Source organism: Atta colombica, unplaced genomic scaffold, assembly GCF_001594045.1.
Source record: "Atta colombica isolate Treedump-2 unplaced genomic scaffold, Acol1.0 scaffold35, whole genome shotgun sequence".
NCBI lineage: Eukaryota > Metazoa > Arthropoda > Insecta > Hymenoptera > Formicidae > Atta > Atta colombica.
The window spans coordinates 767,166-776,633 of NW_017259459.1; the positions used below are offsets into that span (position 1 = coordinate 767,166).

Here is a 9,468-nt window from a genome sequence, read left to right on the forward strand (position 1 = left end):
TCCTCGTCTAGAGAATCATTTATAGTCTTGGATTTTTACAAATATAGATGTTTTTGATAAAAAATGAGATGAGGAACAATATCATGCTATATCGATCTTGTGCGTCGTCAACTTGGCGTTATCTCATGTTGACGTTTATTTGTATGTTTGGAAAGGTGCACGATAATCTTAAACCACTGTATATGTAAGTCAAGACAAATATTTAATAAATGATCAATCAAATAAATTAATTTATTTATTTGTTAAATTATAAACGCACATCTTAAGTATCTCGTCTATATCTAAAAAATTAGAAAAATTAGAATTAGATCGATATTCATAATCGATTCTTATACTTGAGACTTTTAAATATTGTCTTAAAATGTCGCGAATCAATTAAAGAACTGCATTAGTATCTTAAGACGATATTAAAATAAGAACGAACTTATGAATACCATCCTTACAGATCTCGAAGAATCTAAAACTTCAGAAAGTCAATCATTGCGCTTATTATAGGATCTTGAAAACCTGACATTCAAGCATTATTTGAAATTTTAGAAATGTGAAGCATTTGGAAGATCAAAGGATACAAGAAGCGATCAGATTCTAGAAATCTAAAAATACAAAGAGCCAAAATTTAATTATCTCGAGATCAAACGACTAAGGTATTCGAGCAGAATTCAAAGTCTCGTGTGGATATCTAACGGATTAGAAAAGCCATAAATTTCAAGACTACGAGTGAAGGCTCTTCGCAATTAATAAATACGGAGAAAAGAAGAGTCTACATCGCAATTGCGTATACTACAATTAATAGTAGCGCTTTCGTTTCGTGGAAAGTCAATTCATAAAACGGTTTAGTTTATGTCTTTTATATTTCAAGACAAGCTCTTGAAAACTTGAAGAGACTCCGAAATATATATACATATATTTACATTAAAAAAAAAAAAAATAAGAAAGTTCTATAGGCTTTTATGAATCCTTCTCTGCGACTTACGTAAACGTCAATTGTAAGAATCGCAGAAGCAAGATCCAAGATGAATCTCAGAGAGTGATACCATCTGAAGACTTCCAGTTTGTGACAGCGATATGGAAGGGAGGAGAGAATGAGATAACGCGAGACGGCGCGGAAAAAATGGGTGGAAAAGAAGAAACGACGAGCCAAGAATAAACGGCGGCAGATAAAAATAAAGGAACGCCGTGAACGCGAAAAGGAGAGAGAAGGCGAGGAAGAAATGTGGGCTAAAAGTGTCTTCCTCTCCTGACCTGCGGCTGCTAAGGCCTGGCCTGGCTCAACGATGACTCACTCGTTAGCCCCTCTCGTCTCCTCCGGTCGGTTGGCTCTCGCGGCCACCAACCCCAAACTGTCGTCGCCAATCATTATTCCAACGTTGGCAAAGCTCCTTTCCGATTTCAAATCCAGCTCGCGATAGTATATGACTAATACTGTGCAAAACGTTCTTGTTCTATGTTTTGAAACGATTTTCCGAAGAATCCTAAAAATAGAAGAAAGCTTCGATCGTTGCTCTAATATTAGCAAAAATCCGATTTCATAATTTTTGATAGAGATTATCATGAGATTATTATGAGATATGAATTATACCTATATATAATGAAACGTCATTTTAAAAAAATAATTATTTAAAAGGACATATATGTAATTTCTATTCTTCCATTGATCTAGTTTTCGTATATCTAACTTTCACTGGTCTATTTTTCATGTTGCGATGCCATACATTACTGCGCATTCTTTGTAATTTCTGTGCAATAAATCGCGAGTTTCATAAATTATTAAATAATTTTATTAAACAAAGTCTAATTACTACTAAATTACTACTAAAAAAAGTATTTCGGTTTTAATAATCAAACTTTGTTTAAAATTCTTAAGCAACGAGAGAGAGAGAGAGAGAGAGAGAGAGAGAGAGAGAGAGAGAGAGATTAGATTAGATGTTGAAAGCAAGAAGTTTGCGATTAAACAGAAACTTTTTATTAAATATTTATAGTGATCTCAAACGTTCATTGCGCGTGACATTTTAAAAATGAAAAAGCAAGAATTTAATGCCAGATATATTGCTATAAGAAGAACGGATTGGAGGAGGTTAAATCGAATACAGAGATTAAACATTCAAAGGGATAAGTCGCATGATCGTTGGAAAAGTCGAATGTGGGTTACTTTATTTAGGTCGGTATAGCGATCGAGACGATGCGGTCGCGGTGATGCGATTTATACGATGATCGCGCAACGGTCGTCGCACCCGATGGAAATCCTGTTACTTAAACACAATGTTCTTAAGCAAGAATTTGAAACAGCGATTTCACACGCGGAAACGAGAATGTTTACAGCTATGGAATTCAAGTTTTTATTGATACCAAGAATTTTTGCGATTGTATTATGATAGTATCGAAAAAGAGAGATTGCCGAGAATCAATCGTAAAGAAATCTTGATGAAAGCAAGAGTGTAATCGAATATTTACGCGAGATACAAAATAGATACAAGAAAAATATCATTTTCATGTTTTGGATTAAAATTCTACTAAAGTTAGCGAATTTCGGTTAATAGAGATCCGTCAATTTTTTATAGCTCGATTATCAACATCAAATCAATTGTATTTTTTCATTAATTTCGTTCAATGCCGGTAATTTTGATTTGATGTTGATGATCATCGAATTATAAAAAATTGATTGATCTTTATTAACCGAAGTTTTTCGCTAACTTCAGCATGAAAAATTTATGTTTTTTGAAGGATATTTATTAATCAAAGTTTTTCACAGAATTATATCATATATACTTATATAATCCGAAATTTGAAAACGATATTTTTTATCATTACTTTTTTGTACAAAAAAGAAAGAATAATATGACACTTATGTAGTGTCTTAAAAGTCATTAATAACACTAGCACACTAAAATAATTTTAGCGTGCTTTTTATGCAAAAAAAGCAATGTAAAATGGGATTTTTTTATAATTACATATAGAATAAATGAATGCAGCTTTTTGCGATTAATAATAAAATTTATGATAAAATTAATTAAACAAATATTAAATTATTATAAACTATAAATTATAAATTATAAATTATAAATTATTTTTATATACCTGAAATATACCAATCACATTCAATAATTTGTAATCTTGATCATATATAGTTTAATTGGAAAAATCACTGTCATTTTTAATATAAAACATGTTTATAATAAAAAACTTTGTCATCTAATTTTTCTGAATTTTCGAAAGAAAATTCGAGTTTTGATTTAAAGATAATTAAAAACTAAAAATAAGTTAAAAAGAAAAATAATAAGTTTGTATAAACATGTTTACAAAAAAATTTCTTGGAGAATTAAAAATTTTACATATACGAATGAAAGGATCCAATCTTTTGTAACAATCTTAAAAGAGAGATTTATCTATAATTTTTCAATATTATACATACAGAGAAATGTCAAAATTTATCTATTCAACCAAGATAGAAATTTCAAAATTTTTAGATAATTAATTCGAATTTTATCCGCGAACTTCAGCAGAACTTAAGATTTGCATGCAAATTTTGTTACAAACATTATACGAAAAATATAATATTTTTACTGGTATACTTTACTTTGGAGATATCCTGTAAAACTTGTACTTGTCAACAATTAACCTCAACATTTTTTTATATATATTAGACTCAGACAAAATAATATGTACATTTCTCTGGGCCAGGTATGACATCATCACAACGATGATTCAGGAATACAAAGTCAAAATAATAATCACTATAATAACAATCAAAAAAACAAACTAGACCATAATGCAGCTGACAGAGAATGCAATATAATTAAGCAAAAAAAACGCCGTTTGATCAATTAAAATGACTTTTTCTTTTACTTAATAATATTGCATTCTTCATCGGTAGCTCTAGTTTTATAAATCAATAGTCGCAAAAATTATATTCGTCATCAACGCGTTTCAAATAATTTTATGCTTTTATTTACCGTAGTCCCTGAGGGATTTCCCTCGAAGCACTATGATGTCACGCGCGCACTTATGTGCGCGAAGAATATCTTAATTCATATTTAAAAAGAAAATCCACCGAAAAATAACAAAGGTTCGTAACTAACGGGAATCAATCTAACTTACTCCAAGAATCAAGATTCTCGAGCGGCACCAGCCGAAGTACAAGGCAAGGTGCGTCCTTCCTGATCCTCATATTTATTTCAAATTAATCCTGGATGCAGACTCCCGGTCGTGTAGTCTCACCGCACCATTTGACACAGAACGTTCAACGAGACGGACAATCTTCGATGCAAGGACACGCCAATCGAAGACTCGTATATAAGATATATATATATATTTTTTTTTTTCAACGCTCTCTATTTCGTTTCCTCGAGCGCGAAACACTTATCATCACAGTACCACGATTGGCGGGAGACTGCGGGCTGAACGGCACGAGAGAGTTTACATGAGGCCCCGTCTGCAGATGAGTCACCACGCGGCACGTCGATTGGGCGGCCGTCGCCGTAGCCGCCGCGCCGTGACGTTGTGAATCGTGGCCGATCATTCCCGAACGTACGCGACGTGATGGCGAGTGTGTACGACGATTCTTTACGCGTGCCGCGCCGCGACGATGCGGCCAGTTGATTCTTTCATGCATCGATATACCGGGTGATTCGTCAAACACCGCGCCAGACGGCGTTTCGTTCTGTTTCTTGCCGCACCGAAAAAAATATAATAACAGCTATTAAATATTAAATAAAATAATTTCAATCTAATGTTCGGTTAATATAATCCAAAATAATTTTAAAATATTCAGTACTTATTACCAAACAGTAGTTAGTAATATATTATTATGTACGGTAATATTTACTAATCATTTAGAAAAATAAAATTATTTTTGGTTATATTAACCGAACATTTGATTGAAAATATTTTATTCAACATTTCAGCAATATTGCAATGACATTGCAAATGTTGCAACAATGTTACTGCAAACTTCTGTGTTGTACACGGAAAGAACTATTGTATTTTATTGAAATATATAAAAATTTAGCTAGATATGAAAATAATTTTTTATTTTTTGTTGGATCATAATGATAATTGTGTAAGAGATTCAAAATAGTTGCTATAATGTCAAAACTTTTTGCTCATTATGCTTTTCCTAAGTAATTATTTTGATGGTTCAATAAAATTATTTTCAGATCTGTATGATAGCTAAATTTTTAGATACTTCAGTAAAAATTCTTTCCATGTATGGAAATAGAACTTTAAAATTTTTGAGATTCCATGTATGGAAATAGAACTTTAAAACTTTTTTGAGAAGACAAACGTCTTCTGCTAGAAATGATTTAAATATCAAAGCTATGACACATTTTCATCATCGGATCTCATAGATTAAATCAGATAATCCGTTCAGATTAAGCCTGTGGATTCAGACTCCAGGAACGAATGATCTAAAGGTCTAAATATCGAAAGATCTACGCATGGAAATTCCTTCGATGCCAATGACTAACCGCTTAGAGCGAAACATTTATTATGCTTCCGACGAAACGTCATTCTGTTTTTTCTTTTTATCGCAATTTCAAGGTCTTCCGCGAGACGCTAGATCACGATCAGTGATCAAGGATCCTTAGGATCGCGTCATTGCGTATATGTGGGTGACGTCGTGCAGCTCCAGAACGGAATTTGTAAACCTTTCTGGCATGCACCTTTCATGCAAGTGACACACGATATATATTTAGATTCTTGAATTCTGACTTCTTTCAGAAAGAGTGTGCGATTCTTGATATTCTTCCCTAATTCGATTCTTATCTTTTTAATATCCAGAGAATTATCTTGTAACAACTGTAAAAAATTTATACTTCTTGAACGCAGATTCTGGGATCTCTTACAAAAAATTTACGAGTCTTTCCTATCATACGTTCGATTATTTTTCTCAATATAAAAAAACAAATAAAAAAGACAGTTAATTTATTTCTTAAAGGGATGCTTGCATTTTCAAATTTACAAGTTTTCACCTTTACTTACAGATAATCGTGGATCTTTTAAGAGACTTCAGAACATTTAAAAAACTTAGAATTTTTCCATTCTCGAATTCTCAAGTTCACGGATCTTCAATTCTTAAATGCTTATAATACTTTAACGAGAACCGGAAAACGTGCAATCACCATGTGATTTTATTACCGGGAAGTTTCATCGTTTCCATCTTCCTCTTGGTGAATTATTCATCAAGAATAAATTTTGAATATTGCAATGTGTACAGCTCTTTTACAGAAAGGATGATGCTTCAATTTTAATAATTTCGCAAATTATTAAAATTGAATCTATTTCTATATCTACAATAAATATTTGTTAATAATCTTCTCAATTTACAGCTATTCAATGGAAGAGAGAAGAGAAGAGGTTTTACAATAAATCTATGTATTTAACATGCACTTTAGTAAGTAAATATCTATCGATTATTTAATAAATAAAATAGCAATCTATATCAATTCATTAAGTGAATAGCTATATATATTGTCATCTAGCAATACAGTCATCTACATCAATTTAATGCGTGAATATTAAACTTAACAAACTATAAGATACAGATATTTGAAATCTGAAGTAAAGCCAACAGCACCCGATGCATGTTTTCTTGCTGAATCGCTTGCATTTTAATAAATTACTAGAATATTACCATACAGAACACATAATTTATTAAAATGCAAGCAATCAAGCAAGAAAACACGCATTGTGTTAACAATGCTGCTAACTTAAGGATTAATATTGTTATAATTTTGAGAAATCTAAAGTTCCTAAAAAAAACTTCAAATTTTGAACACTTAGATTTTCAGTCTCATTGTTAGATTTTTTTCCATAGTAAAATTATTTATTTTAAATCAAACAATAGATGACGAAGCAGTTACGATTATTGTGATTTAGACAGTTCTTCCAAGTGAGAGACTAATCGTGGATTTCACGAATTATTTTAGATGCGAGAAAGTGCAATGACAAAATTAACAGACCCGACACTCGCCAACTTGTGCATTTGTTTTCACGACTGTGCACTAAAATACGACAAACGTGAAGCAAGTGCCAATTCATTATACGCCAGGAATGACGTACACAATTCATCCAAAGATAAGATCTGCGTAGTATCTACGCAGATACCACAAGAAAGAAAAAAAAACGGGGAAAAGATTACGATATAATATGAATCATTGGTATTTAGTAAAAATTTTGTTTACAAGTGTCCCGTTTACAATATGACGAACGTCTATACGTCTAGAATGTCTATAGATTACAGATAAGTGTTCATTTCTTCGATTTCCCAGCTACTGTTTCATCGAGCCGAGCATTTTTCCATTGCAAATTATTATGTAATCGTATCACGAAGATTTAATTAATGACTAAGCAAGTCGAATATTTTTATTATGACAAACGACTCGGGAAGAGACTCGAGAATTATTTAAGAGCGATTTGAATTTTTCTCCTTCCTTTGCGCGGATTCTTATCAATAGCGTTTAACATATTACGACGCAGTTTGCAATAAAAAAAACAAGTCGCTATCGATGCAATGGATAGATATAAGACAGATATATAATAGGTACATAAACATATCAATCGTATGCACGCGACAACGTAATAATATATTGTTGTACGCACATCATAGGCGTAACAATAATAAAGTAACAGCTCGCGAGTGTCGCACGTCACGCGTACAAGGACACGCCAAGACATCCAGCACGCTAATGCGATCATAAACGTGTTGTTTTTTTTTTATTTTTGTAGTGCGGAGAAGACACATGTTCCTTTACATGATCATGATGTGGAGAGAGAGAATTAAATAGCTCTTTAAAAAACAAGAACAGAATGGATTTTCGACAAGATGAGTTCTTCCTTGCGTTCCTCTCGCCTGGCTCTTTTCGATCGTTTTCAATCATACGTCATTCGATAACCAATGGAAGGACGCGTGTCGAACATATGCTCGTAAATGTCGTTGATATCGACGCCTGATGCGGTTAAGCATGACTCATTGTCGAAGCACTACGCGCGACCCTGAGTTACGGATTGTCATATCGTCCGCGTTCGATCAACGCAGTCACTAACTATCTTTCGAACGCCATCAATTGTCACCCTTCGCTCATCGATGACACCAATGAATTCTATATAAAGCACGCTATTGTTAAAGATTCTTTTTCGTAATCATGAATTGTGATTGTCGGAAGTGAAAGATGAAAATGTAAATACAATAACAATATAATTCCTCTTGCAAAAATTTTAAAATAAATATAAAAATGGATGATCTTCTATTTCACTAACGTTAAAAGAAAATTTGAAATAGGAAAATTAGTTTGAGATCCAGTAACTAGGTCTATCGAGGCCTCTCTTTAATTTTCGAAAAACTCGATTTTATGAACTGCATTTTATAACCATTACTAATAAAAGTAAGCTTTGTATTAGATAAATATTGCATTATAGAACAAAACGTAAGCTGATAGCAATTATAAAGGCGACAAATTTTATATGTAAAAATTAATGCATATAATTGAAAAAAAAACCTTGAATAAATTATTTTATAGTTATTATATAACTATAACATAGTTTATTCAACTATGTACAATTTTATATACGGGATTTTCGGTAAAGACCGTAACAACACTTAAGAATAGACTCCTGAGATCGTTTTGAGACGAAAATTTTAGTGTCAAAATGTCGAGGGTACAATAGTTTTTGAACTATAAGCACTTAAAATTAACGAATCATATATTGCTTAAAATTCGACTGCTTAGATGAAGTTGAATTTTTTCCATATTACATCTGAACTTCAAACGGTACGATTCGATAAAGTGTTTATAATTCAAAAATTATTAAAACCTCGACTTTTGATATTAGAGTTTTTATCTTAAATGATCTTAAAAATCTACTCTTAAGCATTGTTACGGTCTTTATCGAACACCTTGTATAAAATTTAATACCACTGTTTTTCTCTGACAATGAATGTATTAGGTGTACAACTTTGCTTCCGCCGTTTTCCTATAGATTTTAGCGGTAAGTGATGGTTTTAGCGGTAAGTGGTCGAAATAAATAGATCATAGACGTCATACAATAAACTTGGGCATCTGTCAATATAACCCTATAGAAACATTAATCGATTTGTGTCTGCATCATAAAGTTATTCTCGATTGAAAATGTCAGTTTACGAGCCAAATTCTCGTCATTTGCGGGAGATTTTAATTTTGCTTCAATATGAAGAAATCTGCGGCTCATCGAATGCTCTCAAATACTTATGGTGAGGCCGCTATTAATGAAAGAACGTGTCGTGAGTGGTTTCAACGCTTCAAGAACGATGATTTTGATATCGAAGACCGGCATAGCGGTGGAAGAGAGAAGATGCAGAATTGGAGACATTATTTGAGCAAGACTCGTGTCAAAATCAAGAAGAATTGGCACGATCATTGGGAGTGACTCAACAAGCCATTTCAAAACGCCTCAAAGCCATGGGAATGATTCAGAAGCAAGGAAATTGGGTGC

General features: G+C 32.6%; 1 protein-coding gene across 2 annotated transcripts in view; it reads right to left on the bottom strand.

Annotated features, from left to right (window-relative positions):
• The window catches only part of LOC108690748 (dual specificity protein phosphatase 10-like), a 38,272-nt gene that overhangs the window by 5,921 nt on the left and 22,883 nt on the right, over nucleotides 1-9,468 (bottom strand). The window lies entirely within an intron of this gene.